At 42.8% G+C, this 25,663-nt stretch overlaps 1 protein-coding gene and 1 long non-coding RNA gene across 2 annotated transcripts in view; both read right to left on the reverse strand.

Annotated features, from left to right (window-relative positions):
- suds3 (SDS3 homolog, SIN3A corepressor complex component) overlaps positions 1–25,663 on the reverse strand; it is a 141,858-nt gene that overhangs the window by 100,366 nt on the left and 15,829 nt on the right. The window lies entirely within an intron of this gene.
- Positions 14,537–14,970, reverse strand: LOC142887652 (uncharacterized). The gene is made up of 4 exons (XR_012926572.1): positions 14,904–14,970; positions 14,746–14,832; positions 14,613–14,654; positions 14,537–14,579 (listed from the first exon to the last, which is right to left on the reverse strand). It is a non-coding gene; the product is annotated as an uncharacterized LOC142887652 (long non-coding RNA).

Genomic DNA, 25,663 nt, shown 5'->3' on the forward strand with positions numbered 1-25,663 from the left:
AGAATCTAGATAGGCCCAAATGTTGAGTGGTGGGGTGGTACAGCCGCTGTCCGTGTAGAGTGTGTTTGTCTGTGTTTGCTGTCCATGTAGAATGTGTTGTGTGTGTCTGTGTTGGGGAGGGCAAGAGTACAAAATGGTCCATAATCTGCCATGAAATCCAGTCCTCGTCCTGATCCTGGTGGCAAAGTGGAAGCGCCGGCACCGAGACTCCCAGGACCGCACTCTCCAGCTCCGGGCGTCACGGTCATCACCTGCTGGAGTCACACAGAGGCTGCAGCAGTATCATGCAAATAATAATCGGTACTACAGGTGGAGAGGAAAAAGCGATAGAAGCTCCACCTGCACAGAGCGACAATCCCTTTAACGGGAGAGAAAGATCTCCCTCAGCGGCCGAGGCCTGTAGCAGCATAACTGACAATGGGTGGATACTAACTGTAAGCTTTATGGAAGAGGAAGGTCTTTGTTGGAAGTTGCCGCGTGGCGGACGCGGCCAGTGGTCTCCGTGCCACACCATCCAACGTGGTTTGCTTTACCTCAGAAGGGGGCGGAGGGCTCTCCGCGTCAGCTGTATGCTTCGCAGACAAGTGAAACGTAAGACTGCTCGTACTCCGGTGGAAACTAAATATATCTTTACAGTAAATGCATATCACTTTTGTCCTGTCAAGACTGCCATCCGGCAGGGTTTTGAAGTGGAACTTTCCATTTACAATTGACGCCTTATCCATGTTAGTCCTTCCTAGTGCTCAGTTACGCTCAGTGTCTTTTTCTTTTTTGGTTGTGTTTACAAGCCGGCTGCAAGCCTGTGACTGTGTGCTGTGAGTCAATTCATTTCCCGTTTCCACAATCTACGGAGCGGCCAAAGGTTCAAAAAGCACCGTGTGCGTTAATCGCGCGATAAAAAAATTGTCGGCAATAATAACGCGTTAACTTTGACACCCTTAGTAAATAGTCATTGAGCTGCCTGGCAACTATTTACTCTAAAATCTTAGACAGAAATGGAAGGTTTGAAATTGGCCTATAATTGGACAGGACACTTGTATCCAGATTCATTTTTTTTAATAAGGGGTTTAATTACAGCTACCTTGAAGGATTGAGGGACAAAACCTGTGGATAACGACTGGTTCATTTTTCTCAATGTGACACTATTAAGTAATGGTGATACCTGCTTTAAAAGTTTAGTTGGAATTGGGTCCAACAGGCTAGTGGTCGATTTTGCAGAGGAGATAAGAGAGTTAAGTTCAGAGAGTCCAATTTGCTGAAAACTCTCAAAATGAATACTAGCACTGCTATAATGAAGCTGTTCTTCTATAGGGCCAGTGGATGAAGAGGAATGCTGGATCTCGTTTCTAATGTTTTCTACTTTGTGCAGGAAAGACTTTATGAAGTCATCACAAGATGGACCAATTGGAAAACAGGGCTCAACACAATTGTGGTTTCTTGTCAGCTTAGCTATGGTACTGAAAATAAATTTTGGATTATTTTTATTGGCATCAATAAGAGCAGAATAATAGGTAGTTCTACTCATATGCAGGGCCTTTTTGTTGGACCTATAGCTATCCTGCCAAGCTATATAGGATAAGGCCATTTTTTATGAACGCCAAATTTTCTCTAGTCTTCGTGAAGATTGTTTTAATTTACGGGTAGAGACATTAAACCAAGGCGCTGATCTATCCTGCTTTTTTGGTCTTACTTTATATGGGGCCAGGTCATCCAAAGTAGGGCTGGGCGGTATGACTAAATTTTCATATCATGTTTTTTTTTTTTTTTTTTAATCATATCGGTCTCACGGTATTTGACGGTATTTTTTCATGCAAGTGTTCTTCCACACGTTTTATTCTAATAGGGAAATAATTAATGCAGTTGATTGCCTTTAAATAGCTCATTTTACTGTCATAAGGGCTGTATCATGTGATTCTTTTCATGTCCATCCATAGGTAAAAGCATGACCCCTTCAAAGTATGGTTGCCAACAGGGTGGCAGTAATTAGAATGACAGTGGTTGCAGTCAAAATAGAACATTTATATTTAACATAGTTTGCATAATCAGTGCAGTTAACCATCATTATTATAGAACATCCTATGAGGTATTTCAACTGGTATTAGGGTAGGAAAGGAATCAAACATATTTTCTTTCTTTTGTAGACCAACAAACATTGCACACATTGTTAATATTGAAAAGTCTTTTCAACTGACCCTCCATTCCATTGCTACACAATATCTTAACAAATGAACAATAAATAGTTTTCAACTTCCAGGAACTGTGTTGCTTGAGAAGGTACATCACACAATATTCAAGTATTTACCAAATTAAAAGTGCAACTCAAGTGTAACAACTGACCTTTCAATAACTTAATAATATGTAAACCACCAAAGGAAAAAAAAGCTTTCAAACGGCAATTTGCATCAACAAAATAATATTAATAGAAGGTGGTGAAGCAAATTGCTAGTGTTACCACCGCCGGCTACCCCTTTTGCTCGACCGCATTTGCAAAAGATGGTTGTTTGGTCCACGTCCGACCTTTTAAAGCCGAAGAACTTCCAAACCCCAGACGCGGCTCCTCTTTTTGGTATTAGTTCCTCTGGGTCAACAACGTGTGCTTCGCTTTGAGAGCTCTCGCCGGCAGCCATTCTCGGCTCAAAACCTTCCTGTACACGCACTGTGTTGTTGGTGTGCTGCAGTGAAATGGGTCCCTGCTGGACTTAATAACAGGAGTGCATATAATTTTAGTAAATTATTCTGGTGAGTATCAGCTGGGTGTGTGAATCAGGCCATCCAGCTGCGGTGCTGATCCGACGCCACTCGTGCCAAAAATCCGGACAAATGTCACTCGATCAAGGAGCAAATCTGCATCAGATGAGATCAGCTGACTTTGCGTGTGTACGCTGTGCACAGCAGTGTGCACTCTGTGTGTTTACAAGAAAAACGCATATAACAAAGTGGTGCGCAAAAGCAGGGTAATGACAGAATTGATGCGCATTATTGATATTTGTCGCGTGTGTACCTGCACATGCATGCTTATTAACACACGGGTAATATGGAATACATTTTTTACTCACCTAAAGTGGGAACGGCATTGCACTCAGTGGGAGCAGTGATGCTGCGCTTTGGACCGAAGGATGGCTTGCAGGTCTGGAGTAAACTTAGTGGTTGAGATGCGAAGGACATCATGGCGATGGCTGTCGGTAATTTTGGTTCTCATTCTGCTTTTGTTCAGTGTGAACAGAGAAAATGTTTGCTCACATATGTATGTTGAGCCAAATCGACTGATCATTCTTTTCGCGCAGCTTCTCATCAGTTTTCCTTCCAACTTTTCCTTTTCCAAGCTCCGGTAGAACTCGGGTAGGGAAAGCTGCTGATGTTGATTCTTCAGAGAATCATCACACTGGAATCCAATGAGTTCTAATTGCAGATTCCCTTCCACTTCTTCGGCATCCACCAAGAAAGGAGTCGCAAATAGCTTGATTTCTTTTTCAATGACAGAAAAATCCTGGAAGCGCTGTCTGAATTCTGTTTGGAGACTTGTAATCACAGACACATATTTCCCTTTTTTTTTAGCAGAAAGGTTGGCCTGCGGATAAGCAGTTCTGATCTCGGACAGTGTGGGGAAGTGCACAACGTTGAAGTTGCGCAGTGGTGTCTTAAAGACATTGAGCTTCACACAAAATGCTTTCATGTGCGCATCAAGTTGTGGTACAAGCCGCTCTTTCCCTTGTAGGCTCTTGTTCGGGGTGGTTAAATGATCAGTAAGATCAACTAAAAATGCTAGGTCTGCCAACCATAGAGGGTCATTGAGCTCATGAAGAGGTCGGTCCTTCTCTTTCAAAAACTGGTCAATTTCTGACCTCAGGGAGTCAAAACCCTTCAGCACGGCGCCGTAGCCAGCGCACTTCCGAGTGGTGGAGTAGATCCCCATATTCAGCATCCACATAACACACATATCCACAGAAAGGAAAGCCTGAAATTCTCTGTGGTACAGTCCTCTTGCTCGAATTGTGTTTTCACAACTGTGTTCATTACATTTCCAAGATGGACTGTCTTGGCACAAAGGGCTTCTTGGTGAACAGTACAGTGCATTTGAACAGCCTCACCTCCAGTCTCTTTCACCTTAGACGCCATTCCTTTGTGTGCACCTGCCATAGCTGGAGCCCCGTCTGTTGTGACTCCAAACAGCTTGTCCCATTTAAGTCCCATTTTGTCAATGGAGTCTGACACAGCTTCAAAAATATCCACACCCGTTGTTGTGCCTTTTAGACTCTTAAGATCGAGCAGCTCCTCTGTAACTCCTCCAAAGTTCTCGTCCACTCCTCGCAAAGAAATCTGCAGCTGTGCGGTGTCTGTGGCATCATTGCTCTCATCGCATGCGATGGAGTAAAAATCAAAAGCACAAGCTTTATCAGACAGTTGCAGTTTAATGTTGGCTGACAAGTCTTCAATGCGCCTGTATTTCGTGCGTACTGTATTTCTGGACACGCTGACGTTGTTGAGGTCCTGCACTTTTTCCCGGGCACATTATTTCAGCGACTTCAACGAGGCAGTGTTTTATGAGGTCTCCATCTGAAAAAGGCTGCCATGTCTTGCGATGAGTTGGGCGACCTCATAGCTGGCTATTGTGGCCTTTTCCTGGACTTTTTGAGCATGAAAGAAATACTGTTGCTGACCCTGCAGGATAGCTACCATTTGCTTTACTTTCTGCTCTCGCTCAGCACCAGTGTAGGATGCATAGGCCTGACGTTTGGTTCCATAATGACGTCGTACATTATACTCTCTCATAACTGCCACAGTTTCAGTGCAGATCAAACAGACACACTTCCCCTTGAATCCTTTGAAGAAATATTCACTCTCCCACAGTGTCTGAAACTTTCTGCACTCACTTCCTACCTTTCGCTTCTTTGGTTCTGCAATGTTTAGTAACTTGGGGTAAATTTCTTCTGTGATTATCCTTTTTGGTGGAGCAACTGCCTTGATCAACAGTAGCTCCCCCTGGTGTTAAAACTAAGAAGTGCAATACACTCAGGCAAAAGTTGAAGTGCGGGCCATATTCTATTCTATTTATAAAATTTCTTGTGGGCCAATTAAAAATGCACCGCGGGCCGTAGTTTGGGCACCCCTGATCTAAGTAGTGTGGAAAGTTTATGTTGGCATTTCTGTAGAATAATCATAGTTTTGTACATATTTCTGAATTCTTCTCGTTTTCCTACTTCAGATTCCCCCTGTGGCTTCTTGCCAGTGGAGTCAGCCAGTTGCTACGGCTGCCATGGCTGCTGTTGCCTTTTCAAGTGACTCATTAGTGGCGGCGCTGCTCCCGCTGAAAGCAACAACCTCCTCGGTGACCTGCTTAAAGCATCGCAGACAGGTACAGCTTTTTTTCCTCTGCGCCTCCTTCCCTCCGTTCTGTCTCGCAGCATCAGACGGTGCACGACAGATGGGGCAGAGAGAAAGAGATCTTGTATTTTCTTGTTCCACTGTTGAAGAGATTTCACATACTCCCTCCCATTTTAAAAATAAATAATTGACTAAACACTGACGGAGTGGTGGGATCATGCTGTCAGGGTTGGATGTAGTCAGGCTGAGTGGAGAGTGCAGTCAAACTTTCACTGTATTCATAGAATTATAATAAAGGAAAATCTCTTGTACACTAATGTAATATATTGTTGGGTTTTTTTTGTCTATTTTTACTTATTATCAAACATACAAAACATCAGTACATGACATAACTGCCCTTAGTGGTAGTAGTTAACATTACAGCCTTTGTTTTAGTAACCTTCAGTTATCTGTGGTTTGTTCAAGAGGAGGGACCAAAAAAAAAATCCCTGCCATAGAAAAAAAAAAGGAAAATCGAGTGACGTGCTGCAGCGCTACTTGTGTACATGTATCTGAATGGATGGCTGACCTTTGACCCCCTCAGGTTGCAGCTTTCAGACACAGAAGAAAAAGCCGGTTGTCGTCGGCCCTCGAAATTCTCCATCACAGCCAGCGAATGTCGGCCTTGCTATCGAATGCCTCCAAACCGACGAAGAATCATGAAAACAGTATGACCTTGTTTGTGACACGTTTTCTCCAGCGCTGTTTATGAATAATATATAATATATAATTAGGAATAATTAATAATAATAAATAGGCACTGGTCCAACAAGTTATTTTATTAGTAATAATATTATCTTATGTATTACATTTATTTTGAAGTTCTTTCATCGTTTCTTCTCTTCGGCATTTCAGCTTCTGTTTTATTCCCGGCTCGTTGTGACTCACTTTTCAACCTAAAGAACTGCATGACCGACGACTCATTCTCCAGAAATAAAATGACTTTTATCCACTTCTACTTCATGACGTCTTCAAGCAGGCCGGCAAAATGTTCAGACTCTGAGCTACGGAGACTTGAGTCAAGCAGAATGGAGATTGATGATGATGATGATGATGATGATGATGATGAATCCTGCACACACTTTGACTCATAAGCCCAGACATTGTCCTGATTGTGGCTCCTTCACAATATTCATTGTGGCTGTGTTTTAGCTGCCGGTTAAGACTGTTGGATGATCTCCCTTATGACTTTTATTATTAAACTTCTGCCTGCTGAGATTTTTGTTCCTCCACAAGTTGGCCAGAACAACGTGGACCTGACGGACCATAAATCACTTGGCACATCTCACTGAAAGCAATTAGAGTGTAACCAGACACCAAACTGGACATCCATCCATCTGTGCATCCATCCATCCATCCATCAATCCATCACAACGGGTCGCTGAGCAACGTGCAGGAGTGGATCAGTGCCTGAGGGTGGAGGTGAGGTCAGACCAGGTGACTGCAGGTCCAACACAGAGATTCAACTAGCAGGAGGCTGACTGGACCAGTCCACTGAGAAAGCCTGGCACCATTTCAGAGTCCCAGCGATCCAGCATCCTTGCAAGTGACTTGGATCAGCGCACAACAAAGCAAACTTAAAAAAAAAATTATAATAATAATAAATATATAGAAGAATATGTTTTCCCCAAAAGTCGGATCGTTTAATTTCACAAGGTACCCCATAAATTCCCTTTTTCTTCTAAAATCTTTGTGCAGATGGATGAATAAACATGAGAAAGTGACAGATAGTTGATCTATTCCTGGGGGGTTGGTGGGGGTGTCCACTCTGCGTACTTTTCCTGTCATGAGTCTTGGAGCATCTGCTGCATTAGGAGCTGCTGGAAATAATGAGGGAGACTTGTGAAAAGTTGATAATGGCCAAAACAATGTGAAACCATTAGCGGGTCCGCGGAGCGAGCAGTCTTGATGGCTCAACTGCCACATGTTCACTGGTCTGGTGACTAATGGTGGCGACTCAGAGGCTCTCAACATTCCCCCCCGACAACCATTTGTCAAAGCAAAGCGACACAACAGACCGCTGTTTACATCTCTGTGATGCGGCGCTGCTGCGCCTGGATTGCCATAAAAGCAAAATCAATTCAAAAGAAAAGAAAAACAACCCCCCCCACACACACACACACACACACACACACACACACATCATTGTCGGAAGAACAATGACTTTCTCAGATATGATTTTGATTCATCACCATTTAACACGTTCAGAGATTCGTGAGCGCTTATTTGTGGATCAGTTGAGTCATTTTGAATTGTTTCTTCTTTTGAAGGTAGGTGCTTTCAGATAAAAAAAAAAGAATACATGTTTTTATATTCTGTGGCCTCACATTTTCTTATGTGATATTCTTTTTGAAGAGACTTTAAAGGTCCAGTCTGTAGCATTTTGCTCAAGTTAAGATTCTTATATTGGTGAAAGCTTAATATACTGCGAATGAATACAGTCGGAAAAGTGTATACTGGCAGTACAATAAAAGGCTTTCCTCCACATAGAATGGTTCTTATATATGGAAGCCTGGTGTGGATAATGTTTCGTATTTAGAGTGAACGCTCAAGTCCTCAAATAAACCAACGAAGAAGAAGGCGGACAAGGTATACAGGTTCATGTACGCAGGCCACTGTAGTTCACTGGCAAACTCAGGAGAGGAAGGGCGAGCAAAAGAATGTTGCAATCTAAAATGTAACCACTTGATGTTGCTGTTTCTTCTGTAAATCTCCAAATAGTGCACACTTGACTTTAAGTCATCTCCTCACTGCCTTTCAGGTGACGTTGCTTTGTCCTCGGCTCTGATGTTTCAACCGCATTGGCGGAAGAATCATTTGGTCCGTCAGTTGTCTCCCCGTCTTCCCAGCTACAGACAAAGCGCTGGTGAAAGTGAGATCCAGTCGAGGTTCCAGCACTCAGTCATGAGCAGGAACACACATCAGTGGAGGAACACTGTCACGTGATCAGGCGTGAACGAGTCAAAAGGAAAGTGAAGCCTCTTTACCTCTCAGAGGGGCTGCCAAACACCAGAGGAGGAGGTGGAGGAGGAAGAGGAGGAGGAGGAGGAGGAGAACAGCCCCCCGTCCCCCCGTCCCCCCGTCCCCTGCTGACTGACTGACAAAGTGACAAAGTGACGTCCTCTAAACGCTCTAAGTGAAGCTCTGACGGATCAAACTGGATGAATCCGTCTCTAGAGCTGTCGCTCCAGGCTGCTGGAGACGTTTTCTCAGGGGGAGTCGGGGGTCTCTCTCTCTCTCTCTCTCTCTCTCTCTCCCTCTCCCTCTCTCCCTCTCTTTCACTCTTTTCCAAGGCTGGGCCAAAATGAACTGTGGGGGCGCTGGTGAGTCACAGGCTGCGTGGAAGCGCTGATAGATACAGTGAAGGTTCTCCTCATGTCAGCCGTGACAGCAGAGACACGTTGGCTCTAATTGCCTCTGGCACCTCCTGCAGCAGCACAGCAGGAAGGACGACCAGCTCATCTTTACATCATCCTGCCTTTGATTGGCTCAGCCGACACTAACAGGCCTCAGCTGCTCCTCTCCTCCTCCTCCTTCTCCTCTTCCTCCTTCTTCTTCCCCTTCTGTCATAGTTCCACAATTGCGGCAGAAATTTAGTCTTCACTGAACAATCGAAGTGTGGCTTGCTGACTTTTATTAGAGAGTCTCAAAGGCCCCCAACCTCACAGAGCATTCTGTAGAGATGGGAGCCCAGATAGAAGACCAGTGCATCCTTTTATACAGCTTTTTGGTGTGTCCCACGCTAAACATCTGTGCCCGTTGCCCCATTGTCGCCCATAAAAGGACACAGTCGAGCAGGACGTATAGATAAACGTAGAAACAACCACTCTTGGGAATGAAGGACATGCACAGCTGATGCAACTCAAGAGACAACTTAAGGGCATTTTGCGGACAAGACAAGACAAGAAATGGTGACTGAAGATGGAAATTGAGAACGCTGAGGAGACACACACGTGGCCCAACACACTGTCGACCCCCGCTGTTCGCCACCCCGATGGACACGCCACCCGTGTCCTCTGGCAAGCACACAAATACACGTTTAACAGGTAACAACAACATTGCACTTAGTGGAAATCTTACCGAGTTCACAAACACGCATACCACGCACACACCATTACAAGACATACTGTGCTAGTGTGTTAGCACGAGCTAATCACTAATAACGTTTATCATCTCTTAACAGCAACACGATTAATATTGCCCTTTTTTTTTTTTTTTACCTCCAGTATGCTTTCATCACGTGCACCCGGTTGATAGACTCTGCGTTTATCTCCACGCTACAACTCCAGCATACCCTTCTTCAAATTTCCCCATCGTGGGATCAATAAAGGTCTTCTTCTTCTTCTTCTAGTTCTCCACGTTCTTCCCAGTCTCAGTCTCCGTGTCCGTCTACCTCGCTCTCCGGATATCCCCCCATCTCTCTTTCTTGGATCAATTGGATGACAGTTTCAGTGCGAACGCAAGCAACCAATATACAGACTTGGATGAGATAAATGACAGTTGGGAAAAAAAACACAATCGCTCTACGCCTGAAACCAAACTTGTCAGAAACGTAGTACATTGACAGACATTATATATTTTTAACATCATCGTCTCTTCTTTTTTTACACACAATTTGAGTGTCACCACACTCAAATTAGTTACATTTAAATTAACTCATTTTAACAACTTATAATCCATTTTACCCTTTTTTAAAATCTATTTATTCATCTATTTACATTTTACCTAGTTATTAAAAAATGAAATATTGTGTTTTTTCCACTTGTTTGCAAACCAACAGCAACAGCTGAAAGCTTGAGCCTGACCAACAGTGAGCAGCAACACTGCTGCATCCACATCTGTTTGTTCAGCAGCAGAATTTATGACCAATGTTGACTTTTTGCCCTCCAAGGTGCTTCCAACCTCCTGCCCTGCTGAGTGAGGAGCCAGCCAAGCGTGAGGATCTTCATCCCCTCCGCTCTCACATTGACACACTGCTGATTCACAAACAGCCCGGCGCTCTTCGTACTTCCACTCCCTCACTTCGCAGCGTCTGACACGACTGAGGATGCTTCCTGTCTGTTGTTGTTATTCAGGTGGTTTCATGACAAGGACGGGACGGTGGAGGAGAAGAACACGGAAGGGTTTTGAAGACGCTGCTCATTTCAGCTGCTGACGTTTCATGGTGTGGATTTTCCGTCTGTTTCAGCGGAAAAATGCTTTTACAGTGTGATTGATTGGTTTACAGTGTGAAAGTCTGTGATTTTGGAAACTAGGGGAGGTGAACATATGCCAATGACAGCAAATTTCAAATCCTCAAACAGCTGCAAACAACCAAAATCCTTGGTCTAGTTTATCATCACTGCATTAGTAACAGGGAACGTTTAACTGACTCCAGTTTATATTGGTCAGTCAAAGAGAATTGGCCTGTCAAGTCATTGAGTCAAATGACAAAAATCCATATTCAGACACGAGCTCGATCCACTCCCAGAACAACTGAGTTATTTGTTCATGTTGTGAGTGTGGGCGGGTGAGCCACTGAGTGATTTGTTCGTTCGCAGCTCAGCCTCACAGCCAGTGGCCAAAGGTGGAGCTGAAGTGAAAAAAGGAGATCAGAGCTGCTGCTGCTGAATATGACATAACTTAACATAACATAACATAAATTCAGTTAGAATAGCAGTTAACCTATAGAGAAATGTCGGTTCGGTGTCCTCTTTACTGTTAGCTAGCTAGCTATCAGGTAGCAGTTTTCTGATCAGTCCCACAAGCAGTCATCTGGTTCAGCAGTTTCCATAGAAATGTTCTGTGTGCTGCTTCCTGCGGAGCCAACTCGAGGCTATTATGCAGTGAGATGTATTTCTGTGCTGACGACTCTTGATTATAATCATCTCAGATGAAGTCGGCAGACTGACAAACACGTCCGTAGATTACCAACTCACAGAGAAATGTGCTGCCTGTGCGACAGCCCTAAAGGGTCTCATGGTTGATGGTTATTTCTGTCAACCATGGCCATCAAGTTTGTTTGTTTGTTTGTTTTTGTGTGTTTTGTTTTTTTTCCTGGTGTCATTCGTGTCATAGAACGCGAGGATTAGTGGCTGGCCAATGGAACTCAAGCAGTTTTGAGCTGTCACCATGAGATTGGAGGCCATGACAGAAACTGATGTTTCATCTCAGTAAGGTCCTTTGGTTCAGTTATTAGTGATTGACCTTTTCTTCTCACACAGACTTCTGTGAGGTTTGATAAACTGAATCCAGACACATTACTGAGAATCCTTTAGAAATGTTTCTCTGAATATCTATATAATATAGAATGTAACTCTGGAAGTATGAGTGACATTTCATTGACTGTTTTGCAAACTTCATGTTGCATAGCATTGCGGTTTGACAACTTAAAGGGGCCCTATGATTATGGCCATTTCCACATTTAATAGATTCATCATACTCTTCCAAAAATAAACAAGGACCCCTTTAAAAATCTTGAGAGGAACACAGTTTCTCACAGTCTAACCTGTTAGAGCCCGTGGATCCGAACTCACATCCCATGCTGCCGGTGTTGTTGGTCCTTCCCTGTGTTACCCTCCTCTTGCGTCGGACCTTTTGGCTCTGCTTTGTTCTGCCCTTTACTCCTGGGCCCCGTTGCACAAAACTAGGATAAGGGATTAAGCCGGGATATGTTGGTCATCCTGGATGAATTTATCCGTGATCCAGTTGCACAAAAGTAGGATAAGTGGAAGAGCAACATGTTATGGTATAAGTTACCATGGAGATTTATTATGTGGAGTGAACCTGCTCCAGACCAGGCTAAGTTCCAGGATCTATTTAATATCACCCTGTAATTCAGTGAACAATCATCACCAACGGAAACCAATCGTTATTCCACTCAACTCTGCACATTGTTGTCACTTTCAACTCGACTCAATGGCATTATTTCAAAAATTGGTATTGCTTAACAGTTCAGATAATTTCTAACATTTAGCGTTGGACTTTAGCGCAAACTCAACACACACACACACACAAGAGTAACATGAGGCTCTTTTATTAAAGGATAAATGTCGAGGCATTTTATAGAACACACATGTCTATCCATCCCGTATGTCTGTATACTGAAATAAATGCAGAACAAATCCATACAACAAATTGACAAATGAACAGATGCAGTTGCCTCCCTGCAAACTTGTGTAGACATACTCTATCAATTTAAATTGGATAAAAAACACAAACTTTTCTGCCAATGCAGGACATATTTAACTTAAATTTCTGTTGCATTAACTAAAATAATTCAACACATATTGGTCCCTGACCAGCTGACCACTCTCGTCGTCAGGGAAGATGGCTGGGTTATCCCAGTCCATTTCTGCCAGCACTCTGGGGGTCCTCTCCTTTCTCAGGCAGGCCACATTGTGGAGGACAGCGCAGGCCACAGTGATGTCACATGCCCTCAAAGGACTGACCCTCAACTCATGAAGGCAATGAAAGCGTGCCTTCAGGAGGCCAAAGGCCACTGGTCCTGGCATGGGCATGATTGTGGGCCTGCTGAGCTTCCTGAGGGTCATTGAAAGGTGTCAGGAGAAAAGGCTGGCAGGCATAGCCCCTGTCCCCCAGCAATACACCAGAGATTTCATCAGCACAACCTCATAAATGAGAGCAATATTCTTCACACAGACATAACAACATTTCAATGCTCTGTATAGGTTTACATATATTGTAGTATTGACAATAAAGCTACCTTGTAAAAAGTGGTTGTTAATAGAAGTTGTGACTCACCTGGTGATAGGCGCTGATATATTTCAGAAGACCGAAAGACTCTGGAGTCATGGACTGACCCAGGCCATTTTACCACAACATTGGTGAAAAGACTGTCAGCATTGCAGACCATCTGAAATTATAAGATAATGACTATTACATTATTACCACACATCAGAATTATTGTACAATGTTCCTTTTTTTACAATATCTAAAAAATCATGTTTACCTGAACCTTAATGCTGTGAAAGGATTTCCTATTTAAAAAAATCTGCCTCATCAGCACCTGAGGGGGTTTTAATCCTGATATGTGTGCGATCCAATGCACCAATGACATTTGGGAAACCTGTAACACCAAAGAAAATAAGTATCCTACTATGATTATTAACAGAGGTTCTGTAATTTGTAGTTTTTCTTACCTGCTATCTTATAAAACTCCTCTTTCATGTCAGAGAGTCTCCTGTGGCCAGGAAAGCTGATGAAGACACCTGCCAGAGCTTTAATAGCCACACACACACACACACACACACACACACACACACACACACACACACACGACATATTGTGCGGCAAATTGTGGTCTTGTTCAGTTGCTCCGCATCTCCAACTGAGTACAAGAAGCCCCCACTTGCAAAAAAGCACAAGGTCACACAAACCATTTGCTCCACACTCAGTGCATGGGCCGAATCCTGGGACCCAACAGTCTGCACAGATACTTAATGCCATCTGCAGAAAATCTGTGCCTCTCGTACAGGTGGTCATCAGGAAAGGCCAGTGGATCCAACCGGTCCCGAAGGACCCTCTGTCGTCTCAAGGCTCTCCTGACCACAAGCGCTTCTTCGTCCACAACGTCTTGCAAAAATGGGCACGCCATTGTTAGAGCAGGAAGGAACCGACAATTTGGGGCCTTTATATAGACTATTGGTCAATTTCACTTCACGTAAAACACCTTTACATCCTCAAGGCACACGAGCTGCAAATGGTTAGTTTATCGTGGTACCTTTTGTCATTATGATATAGACTACCTGAAAGAATAAATGATTCAACTGTTCCCTCTACTCACTTTATATTACCATTAAGTGTTTTAATATTTTTTAGACATTGCATTTGAGGGTACATTAAGTGAATTTCTTCTAACCTTATTAATGATGCCGGTGTTTCAACTTCGAAACCAATCATAACACTAAGGTTATCTCTTTGTAGGCAAACAAACACACCATTATAGATCAATTGAGTTTTATTTCAGGGTCAAGGCCTACCTTGTTCCTTGTTATTACATTTGTGTCTCAAATGTAGTTAGCATACAGTGTGCATTGAGAGCATGACCCTCAAGTTCAAGTTTTTTTATTTCAAGTTCAAGTTTTTTTTTTTTTTTATGTTTTCCTTTTTATTTCAGACTCCAAGGAAAGGTTTTCAATTTTCCTTTTTTTGTACAGTATGCCCACATCGGCCAGCTTTAGATGCTGGGCATACAGTTGTCTGATGACTTGTGACTTCTGTAAACACATCCTTCCATTGTTGATACTCACTATATTGCCTGGATGACTCTCTGCATACACAGCATCTGGGTCCTGTTACAAAAATGAAATTTAGTGTGGGTACCAAATCATGATGCCTCACTGTTATCGACAGAAAAGAACCTCAATAAGCTTGACATGATACCTCCTCATTCCTTCTGGAACCTAGGGAGATGGTCTCGTCATCATCCAGGTCAGATGCTGCTGTGGCTGCTGCCCTGGTGCCTTCACCCTATCGTATTTAACAGGATCAATAATGAAGCCAGTAGACTAGACTTGCCAGGCCTTTGTGCTAGTACTCACTGGAACAGCATCAGCTGGTGTTGATGATGCTGGTGGCTCCAACAGTATGACAATGCTGCCGCAGACTGCAAGACAAACCAAAATTAGATATAGTTCTAATCTGTGTGTACACAGACGCGCAGGCATGCACACACAATATGAAAAACCTTTTTAAAGCTCAATCGGAAATTCGGTGAGGTCAGTAAACTCGTCTATTTATCAAAATTGTAACGTCTTTTGTAGTTTACGTTTACAAAATATCACTCACATCTACGGATGACGTCATCCGAGATGAGTAAGTAAGCCGCGCTCAACCAATTCCCAACACGTCTGTCCAGGTTTAAGCGGTTCCACAAAAACACATCCAGGAGGAGACCGCACGGATTCATCAAGCCAGGTGAAACCTATCCTGGATAAGTGCGCGCACGCGGCTCCCTCAGATAGACCCCCGTTATCGAGCTCAGAATCAAGGATTCGCCATGACAACGAGAGCGGCGTCCTTTTCCCGTCCGAGGCGGAAATCCCCATGGGGGCTTATGAGGAGGTAAAAGAAGAAATACAGAAGAAAGGCACCACCGCCGCAGCGTTAAAGCAGAGAGAAAAGCGCGGCGAAGTATCGCTGACCGTCTGAATGCGTAGGTAGTGCACAAATACGAACTCGCTCCTCCGCTGGAACAATCGCAATTACGATCATGATAATGAATAATAATAATCATATCCGAAAAAGTCGTACTCCGATTATGAACCAGTTGAAATTGTAGGTGGAATTTATTGCAGATGTGAGTGAAATTGTGTAAATGTAGCTCCTAATTGTAACAATTTTGATAAATACACGAGTTCACTGACTTCGCTGAATTTCCGTTTGAGCTTAAAAAAAAAAAGTTCCTTTTGTGTGTGTGTGTGTGTGTGTGTGTGTGTGTGTGTGTGTGTGTGTGTGTGTGTGTGTGTGTGTGTGTGTAACTAATATTTAAGATACACAGGTGTACATTGTATGCAGAAGGTGCCTGCTCACCTTCTTTTTTTTTTTAGCATCATTTGGTGCCCACACAAAATGTCATTTGTGTAACAGGACTCAGATGCTGTGTATGGGGAGAGCCATCCTGGCAACATAGTGGGAATTAATGGAAGGAAATTCCCATAATGCAAAACTGCCACTGTGCTAATTTTCATGGGTTAACAGAACTCATAAGTTATCAGACAATTGTTTGCCCAGCATCTACAGCAGCAAATGCAACTGGCTGATTTGGGCATACAATACAAGAAGAGAAAGACTGCGGACCTTTTATTGGAGTCTGAAATAATAAGGAAAACAATAAGAAAACTCACCCTTGAAATAATAATAATAATAATAATAATAATAATAATAATAATAATAATAATAATAATAATAATAATAATAATAAAAACTTGATTGGGAGGTGAGTCATGCTTTCAATGCACACTGTATGCTGACTGGAACACAAATCTAGTAATAATTATTATTCTCCTTTCCTCTCCCAGCTCCAGGAACATGACACATCTTAAAATAAATAAAGGTCAATTGAATTATGATGGTGTCTGTTTGTTTCATGTATGCATCTTTTGGCCTAAAAAGAGATGACACTAAGCACTCAAATTGTGAACATTTTTATCTGTAATCCTACCTTAGTGCTATGATTGGTTGGCTCTGGCATAATTTATAAGGATAGAAGAAAGGCACTTAATGTACCATGAAATGCAACTTCTCAGAAATATTAAAACACTTTATGGTACTAAAAAGTGAGAAGAGGGACCAGTTGAAATATCTATTCTTTGAGGTAATGAACTAACCATTTGCAGCTCGTGAGGTGTAAATAAAAACCTCAATAAACTTGGCAAGACGCAAAGGGCACAGGCGGGCTTGGAACCCCAGACTCCCAGGTGATACTCATGCACACTAACCATTCGGCCAAAGAGATATTTCCTTGGCCAAGTAGCCAAGGCACATCGTCAATTGGAGGCATAGTGACAGAACCGTCACCTGTCACAAAAAGAACCTCATGTTTGACGTGTATTCATGTTTATATGGGATGTGTATTTTTTTATATAGGATGCATGGGGAAAGTATAAGTTATGTAACAAATGATCAAATGATTGCAACATTATCTCAACTAATTTCTCTATAATGATTGAAATTAAATGATTCCAAAAGTTTGAAATAATATAATTAAATTATTCCAAACGTTGAAATAATGACAGTGGGTCTAGTTGAATGTGATAACTATGTGTAGTGTTAAGTGAAATAATGATTGGTTTCCGTTGGTGGTGACTGTTTACTGAGACAAGGAGTGAGATTAAATAGATCCTGGAATTTAGCCTGGTCTGGAGCAGGTTCACTCCACAGAATAAATCTCCATGGTAACTTATACCATAACATGTTGCTCTTCCACCTATGCTACTTTTGTGCAACCGGATCACGGATAAATTCATCCAGGATGACCAAGATATCCCGGCTTAATCCCTTATCCTAGTTTTGTGCAACGGAGCCCTGGACTTTAGTATATGCAGCCTCTCATGGAAGCTTTAAACACCAAGGTTATGTGAGGTTGACCAAAACAGATTGACGAAGGTGTCAAGTAGCTTGGATAGCGGGTTGTATCTTTGCCTGGCGACACTGTGTCTGTAGCAAATCCAGATATTTTTGGGGAGGTGTTCAACAAAATTACATGTGTATCTGCTCGTTGTATGCTCATGTTTATTCATCTCATGCTCATGTTTATTCCGTGGTATAAAAAACTTGTACTCATGATGCTCGCTGAACAAATGTGTCGGACACACGCTCGTCTCGGATACCCTTGTTCCTCTCGCAAGATTAAACACTCATCCTTTCACTCACACCACAGAGACTCAAAATGCTCCACGACTGTCATCTAGACTTCATTAAACGCAGCTGAAACCAATCAGGCCCCAGCAACTTTGGCCACCAGCTATCAGCGGATATCAGCTGGATATTATAAGAATAAGAATAAGAATGCCTTTATTTATCCCACATTGGGGAAATGTGCATAGTTATAGCAGCATGTGCAGTGCAAAGAGTGAATTAAAAAGAAAAAATATATACACTTTCTTACATATCCACAAAAGTGTTTTATTGCACCTGTCTTGAAATACTGTATTTTAGAAGCATGTGCAGGAACACGCTGTCATATTCTGGATGGTTAAATGGTTGATTCTTTCCCTCCAACTTTTTAAAAGACCATCATCCTCATGTTCACTGGTCACCACGTGTCAATTAACTTCACTGGACCGGACTGGACTGGCCTGGACTGGGCTGGGCTGGACTAGACTGGATAAGTCTTGATAATTATATTAAAATATACACTGGAAGTTCACCTGCGAGGGTTCCATCCAACGTGACCATGTTGTCTCCGTTGCTTGAGCTGGCCAGTGGTGATGTCACAAGGGGCCACCAGGCAAAGTGTAAATCTCATTGGCCAACTTTGAATGTGCCCTGTCCAGTCAGTCACCTTCATGGTTATTTTTCCTCCTTTTCCTCTAAAGGTTTTCCACCAGCTCCGTTCCACATGGAGACATTAAAACACATCCAACACGTTCAAGGAAATTTCCATAATGATATGGCAGGTTGTTGAGACGCTTCGGTGTGTGACAAATTCTCCCATATTCCCCAATTTCATTTTTTGATGTAGTGTCCGTGCCTTCAGTCCAGCAGTTTCATACATGCGCCCTTTTCTTGGCCAGATGGAAACATTTTCCTTTAGCTTTTATCAGCCGCTCCAAAGAAATATTTTTCCCCAGTGCCTCCTTCCAGTGTCTCCCCAAACTGCCTCCTCCTAGTAACTCCTACTAGTGCCTCTTCTCAGTGCCAACTCCCAGTGCTGACTTCCGGCAGAGTCAAGTGAAGCACCTGCCATCACCAGCTCCAATGTGAACAGCACAATAGATCGGTGCTGCTGCTGCTCCACTGCAGCTACGTCTTCTCTCCGTCGCTCATAAATCCCGAAGGCCTTGAAGGGCTCAGTGTCGCGTGAAGACACGCATCACATTCACATCAGGGTATGATTAATATTGTCGACATCCCTGGCACGTTTTAATGGCAAGATTGTAGCTATTGTTGATGCCATTGTGCCTACTGTTGTTGTCGTTTGGTTTTATCATTACTTGACCTATAATAATTACAGTATGTATTACTATAAGTTTTGTTCTATTCTCGATTTTCTTTTTCTTTTTACTTGATTAACTACACAGGGAAGATGGCCTTGGCAACAGTCCAGAAATGGATGATGCACCTGAAATGACCTGTGAGAGGCAGGAGGGCCAAGGAGGACCAATCACCTGGAAGAAGAAGAAGAAGAAGAAGAAGAAGAAGAAGAAGAAGAAGAAGAAGATTTTTTTGATTTTTGAAAAATAACATTTATTTGCCGCTCTCATTTCCATTCAATCAATCAAACTACATAAATAAATAAATAAAGATGAAGAAGAAGGATGAAGAAGACAATTTTTTTTATTTTTACAACCACAGTTTATTTACAAAAACAAGCATGATATTATGCAAATTTTAACAGACACATGAAATTATGAAAAAAATTAATTAACAACAAAAATAAAAAGGTAATAAATAACAATAAACAAAAACAATCGAACACAAGCCAATAGAAATAGAATAGAAATATATATATCTTCAACATTCAATATATCTTCAATATATCTTCAACATGAACATTTCTTCAACATTCCAAAACAATTACATACTTATACTGTCCAGTGTACTGTATACTTATAATGTCCAGATACTCTCCAAAAAACAAACAGTCCTAATACATATTTAAAATAGCACACAAAATGTTTTTTGTGGCCACATTGCTGAGAAAGTCTCAAGGTTTTTCAACATTTAAAAAAAAAAGAAAATTCCAACTGGATTCTGCAAAAAAAGGTTGCAGCGCCACACCATCGTTGCATCAGTACTTAAAAAAATCTTCTATTTTGTTTCTTCTTGAAATGTGACATTTTGCTTCCCCAACAATAAAAATTGAGCTGCCACATTCTCTTGTTTTTTTGTTGTTGCCTGTACCATACATAAAATTAGGGATTGTAAAATTTTGATTAAAAGAACTAAAAACATTGGTTAAAAGAGTAAATAATGGAGTGAGTCTGTTACAAACATTAAAAATGTGAAGAAAAAAAAAACTTTCCCTGGAGTGACAGAAGGGGCACTGGTTAGACACAGCAGGGTTGATGACCGAAATAAACGCAAAATGTAATTGCACCTTGGAGGGTACGCCACTGTACATCTCCAGTCTTTCTTCAGTGGCGGTTTGTACAAGATCCTCCAGTGATGTGTAGCATCTCCCAGTCTTTCAGTCCAAGCGCATAACTGCTCTTTTCTTTTTCAGTCTTTTTGTTAAAAACTTGGACACAAGCCTTGTAGAGGTTCTTCCTGTTGGTGTGACTGAGGCAAAGAAGTGTTGGCCCCAGCAGCGAGCCTTCTGTCTCCGTCGGAGGGTTGATCTGCGTTGCAGGGAAAGGCTCTGTGACGTCCGGTTCCGTCCCTGATTCCAGCTGCGTGAGGCAGTTTCTCTCTCCAGGAGACAGACTGCCCCTTCACAGCTGTAGCAGCTTCTCAGCCATCCTGCCCGCCTGGAGGCCCAGCACACGTCCCACAGTCTGGTGGTCACTTAGAGCCGGTCCAGCAGATTGGACCAAGCTCTGCAGGTCCACAGTTTGTGTCCTGAGCAGAGCCGCCGTTAGCCCGGGCGTGGCTCCGCTGGAGATGTCCAGTCTGGCTCTATAGATCAAAGGCTCTTTTAAAAGCCAGAACAGAGATTGAACAGAGGTGGTTTTCTCCTTTCTGCTTCTAAAAAAGGGCGCACACTTCAAAAACACTTTAGAAAAAAGGAGGAATCCCATTTCATTTTAAAAATTTGGAATCTACTAAAATCAGAACAGGTTCCAGGCCCAGTTGACTCACCTCTCTGACGATGTAGCTGGCCAGAAGAGGAAAACTAACTATTGTGAAGATGTTTCAATTAAAGCAAACAGCCACATGAGATGAATTACTTGCAGCTTTTGTTATCATCGAATGGCTAAAGGCAACAGGCAACAACAAGACCCTCTTTTTTTCTTCATAGACAGCATGTTGGCACAAAAACACAGGAAATGCCATTACAAAATTCCAGGCAGAAATTTAAAACCAAATACAAAAAAAATCTAAAATAAAAAAAAAATCAAGTTTGGCCAATATTAAACTCTTGGTATAGACTTCTTGTTTTGTCAGCGGATTCATCAAGACAATTAATTCACTTTTTAGTCACCAAAGAGTCAACCATCGAGCACCATGCCAGCTGGAGACTGGCTTCACTCAGTCGTGCACTGAACCAGCCCTCGCCCAGCTGCATGCGTGCACCACTGACTCTGTTTACATGCAGAGCTCAATCTGAATAAGCTCATAATTCGGGATGCAGCTGAGAAAACTGAATTTTTGACGGCAACGCGTCCACCTCCACGCCCCCACACTAGGGGGCGATATGAGTCTTCTCAGCGTGTTAACTTCCGGTTAACCTCTTTTATCGCACAATGACAACACCGGTGTAATATCTGTACTTGTCTTCAACTTGACGAGTTTCCTTAACGAACTGCTGCGGATGGGCTTCACTACCGTCGTCAACGTACACAACATATTACTGCCGATTTTACTGCCGAAGCCCAAATCTACCACAGCAAGTCGACCCTTTGAAGTGAATGAAGAGAGACAGCTCCTGATTGGCTGGGAGTCTGGGTTTTTTTTTTCGGCAGCTGATTGTTTTGGTTTTTTTGTTGTTGTTTTTTTTTGTTGAGAAAGCCGCACAAGATTAGTCAAGATGTGTGGCATTGTCTACCTGCGCTGAGCACTTCACCCCTGAGCGCCAGAGAAAAGGAGAGAAATGGAGAGATGGAGAAAAGGTGCAGATAATAAACGTTATGCCATCCATCCCGGAATTAAACCAGAAAACGGGTTGATCCATATCCAGTCGCGGAGTTGCTGGCAATATAGAAGGTGTTCTAGCGGATAGAGAAATTACAAAAAAAAGAATTATATCAGAAACAGGATGAACGGAATAATGACTACCATATGACACATACACACTGACACACAAGATTGGCATTTAGGTTTTTTTGAATGCCAATCTTGACTAAACTGAAAGTTTTTAGCTGAAAGCTGCTTTTTGTTTGTTCTGCAATTTTTTTGTTTTTATTTTGATGTTCGTTGATGTGTTCTCTCACTTGTACATAGTTGGATTAGGGTGGGTATTTATTTTGGTATATTTATTTTTACAGTACTGTTCCATGTTGAGTGTATAAATAATATACATTTAATATTTTGATATCATGAACAGTAATGATTAATTTTAGCATATAATTTGTTCATAAAATAAAAGAAGCAACAAAAAAATCACAGGAGCCTTGGGAGCCAAAAGAACCGACTCTTTTTAGTGAGCCGAGACAAAAGAACCAGTTCACTGAAAAGAGCCAGAATTCCCATCACCATAAGTGAGCGCTATGTACTAATGACATTTTTTTTTAAAAAAAGAGGAAATGTAATATTTGCAAAATTTGCGTGAAGCTGGACTTCATTTCAACCAAATGATAAACTCAGTACAATATCTATCGACAATACGCTGACAGGTGATTGGCGATTTGAAGAGGCAGCCAACAACGCCGTGTGCTTTTGGAGGGCTACAACACAACCATGTCTTCGATTCTACACTTTGTGCCGTCACCCTTTTACTGTGATCTTAAACGAAAGTAGAAAACACAACTGTAATGAAAGCGTTTTTAACACATTTCCGAATAACGCACAGATCATTCAAGAAGCTTTGTGGACTTGTGAAGGTGTTCCGAGCCTCCAGGAAGTAACTACGAGCGCCAATTCCACTCCAGGTGCAACTCGTAATAGCGCCACACGTTAATTGGTAGATTATTTGGCCTTTTCTGTATGTTTGTTTGCTGTTCCATTATTGATTTCTTTTCTCCTTTCAGTTGTTGGAGTTCCCTGTCGTCTTGTTTGCAGTTACTCGGTGCAGTTTTTTTGAGTTCACTAAAGAGTGCGAGTGTGTATGGCACATGTGTGGGGTGATTATTATTGTTATTTTATCTTATTGGATTTCCCCCTGCACCAGTCATCACCCACTCACTCAGCTCCAACCTTTTTATTTAAACCCCTTTTATTTTGATTTATTATTATATTGTTTCATTTTATTTGGTGTGAATGTTGTCTGCGTTAATTTTAAGTGATTATCGAATTAAACATTTTTTTTTAAAAAGAAGAAAATCTTAGGTGCTTGTGTGCCTTGTTATAGTAGATTTCCCTGGGTGCACTGCCCCCTGGGGTGGCTTGTCATTATTACTTTTGCAGATTATTTTGTTTAAGTACCTTTACCTCGCCAACTTGGCTGATGTGACAGTTGAGGGTCCTGTCACTATGCCTCCAATTGGCCAACGGGTTAGTGCGCATGACTATTCCCCGGGAGTCTGGGGTCCAAAGACTGCCTGGGCCCTCTTCACCTTGCCACATATACATGAGGGAGAAATTCGAATTCCAATCGCAATATCTGGGTGTCTCAATCGGAGAACTCCGATTAAGGCACCAACAGCTCTATTCAACCGGTGTTAACATGCTAGCAATGTTAAAATTGCAATGAGGAGCGAAACTTAAGAGGCAGAATCGATGCCTCTTAACACAAAACACAAGCAGAACATGGAGTTAGCGTTGGTGGCTAACAGTTTATCAACACGATTCAGCGGTTGTACTTTGCAAACAGCCTTAAAACTAAAGTTACTGAGGTCACAATACACTCACAGTCATCACACATTTTTTCGAATACTGCTGTGGCTGACTATTCTCTTGTCACCCATCGCAACCATGAGGCTAAACAAACCTTCAACATTTTTCTCTGTTGGTTCCACTCCGACTGTTGTGGTCCTTGATTCTTCAGTAGTCGCTCGGCAGTCACTCAGCATTCTTTGAGTTTCTCCCGACACTGTTTTGCTGTACTGCAGTCATCAGCTGGGAAACCAGGAAGACTTTTTCATTGCGTGTCACTCCGTCCATTAAGCATTTTTCTTCAGCCACCAAGAACAAAAACATCCGCTGCTCTTCGTTCGCCCATGGCACAGTTTCATCAGCATTTCAGTTTTAAATATGTGAAAATGTAGAAATCCACACATGGGGCATTTAGAAATGGTGGTTTTGGCTTTTGTCAAAGAGTCCCACTTGGCTTTTGTCAAAACTCTTACCCAATCAGTGCCCTGCTCTGTGCTACGTCACCATTATGGTCCCTGGTCAGCACGCTTGAAACCCCAAAGAAGTAGGGACCAAAATGGTCACCCTCGGAACCAAGTAGCAGCCAGTGGAAATGCCTACAAACTGAGCGCAGCTGAGCTGAGCCGAGCCAAAGCGAGCCAGTGGAAACATGTCCTATAATGCAAAGTCAGTTTGGTGTGTGGGCATCAACTGTAATTGAAATCATTCTGTGCTAATGACACTAATGGAGGCAGATGATGTGCCCGCACAGCTCCACTTTCTGGGAGCCTGTCTGACATCCTCCTCTGCTCAAAGCACAGTTCACCCATTGGTTGAGGGAGGGGGGACGGGGTGGGCATCAAGTCACGGACACGTCGTCTCTGTCACGGATCATAAAGACAAGATGGATTCATTATCACCTCCTCTCCACTCTGAATGAGACGTTGGCAGCCACTGAAGACCAGTCAGCAAATCAATGAGCTTTAATCACCTCGCCCTCCTCCCTTCCCCTTCCTCCTGCTCCTCCTCCTCTTCCTCCTGATTCCTCACCTCCCCCTCAACCTCCTCCCTCTACCCCTCCTCTTCATCTCCCACTTCCCCTGCAACCCTCAGTGAAGCAGGAGATGTCTGGAGCTCCATCTGGGCAAACAACACCAGAGGGCAGCATCATGTTGATGCTCCATTTAGGGAGCAGTGAGAGGAGCAGCGGGGTCAAAAGGTCACGGCACTATCATCAGCCATGCGGTGATAAGAGCCTCAGCTGTGTGTCGGATTGAGTCCAGTGTTAGATTTGTTCTCCTTTTTCAAACCCTTTTTTTTTTGTTTTTTTTAAAGAGCCAATATTTGTCAGAGTGTTTTTGTCCTGGTGATCGATCTGAGATGGTGGATGTGCAGCGCAGCGTGGAATTGAGCCGCAACAATGAGGAACATTTGTCTTGACGACAATAACACCAGAGAAAAGATGCTCAGTACAGATCAGAGACGGAGTCACTTGCAGCTTTGAAATATCCGCCCTGTCGCCAGCACTTCTACAAAACGGCTGCTGCTGCTCCTGCTGTTCCTGCCCCTGCTGCTGCTCCAGCTCCTGTTCCTGCTCCTGCTGTTACTGTTGCTCCTGCTTTTCCAACTCCTGCTGCTCCGGCTGCTGCTGCTGCTGCTCCATTTCCTCCTGCTCCTGCTGCTGCTGCTCCTCCTCCTCCTGCTCCTGCTGCTGCTCAGGCTCCTCCAGCTCCTGCTTGCTGCTACTGCTGCTTCTGCTCCTGCTGCTGGTGCTCAGGCAAAGATCAGCGATATTCATTAAATTGCTTTCATTGTGCTCGTTTTTAATCTGCACTCATTAGCAGTCAAGACTGAATTCTGATCCGTGCAGCAGCAAGAGGCAAGAAGGAACATCCACTAATCGTGGGGCGGAAAAAAAAAAACACCTGCCTGACGTCTCGTCATGAAGAGGAGCTTGTGTCTCATAAAAGGCCCCTCAAGTTGAAGAGCAATTTGAAGGAAAAATGGCTGAAAAACTGGACATTAG

The sequence above is a fragment of the Nelusetta ayraudi genome, unplaced genomic scaffold (assembly GCF_046127955.1).
Source record: "Nelusetta ayraudi isolate G7.1 ecotype Tasmania unplaced genomic scaffold, CSIRO-AGI_Nayr_v1 ptg000018l, whole genome shotgun sequence".
Lineage (NCBI taxonomy): Eukaryota > Metazoa > Chordata > Actinopteri > Tetraodontiformes > Monacanthidae > Nelusetta > Nelusetta ayraudi.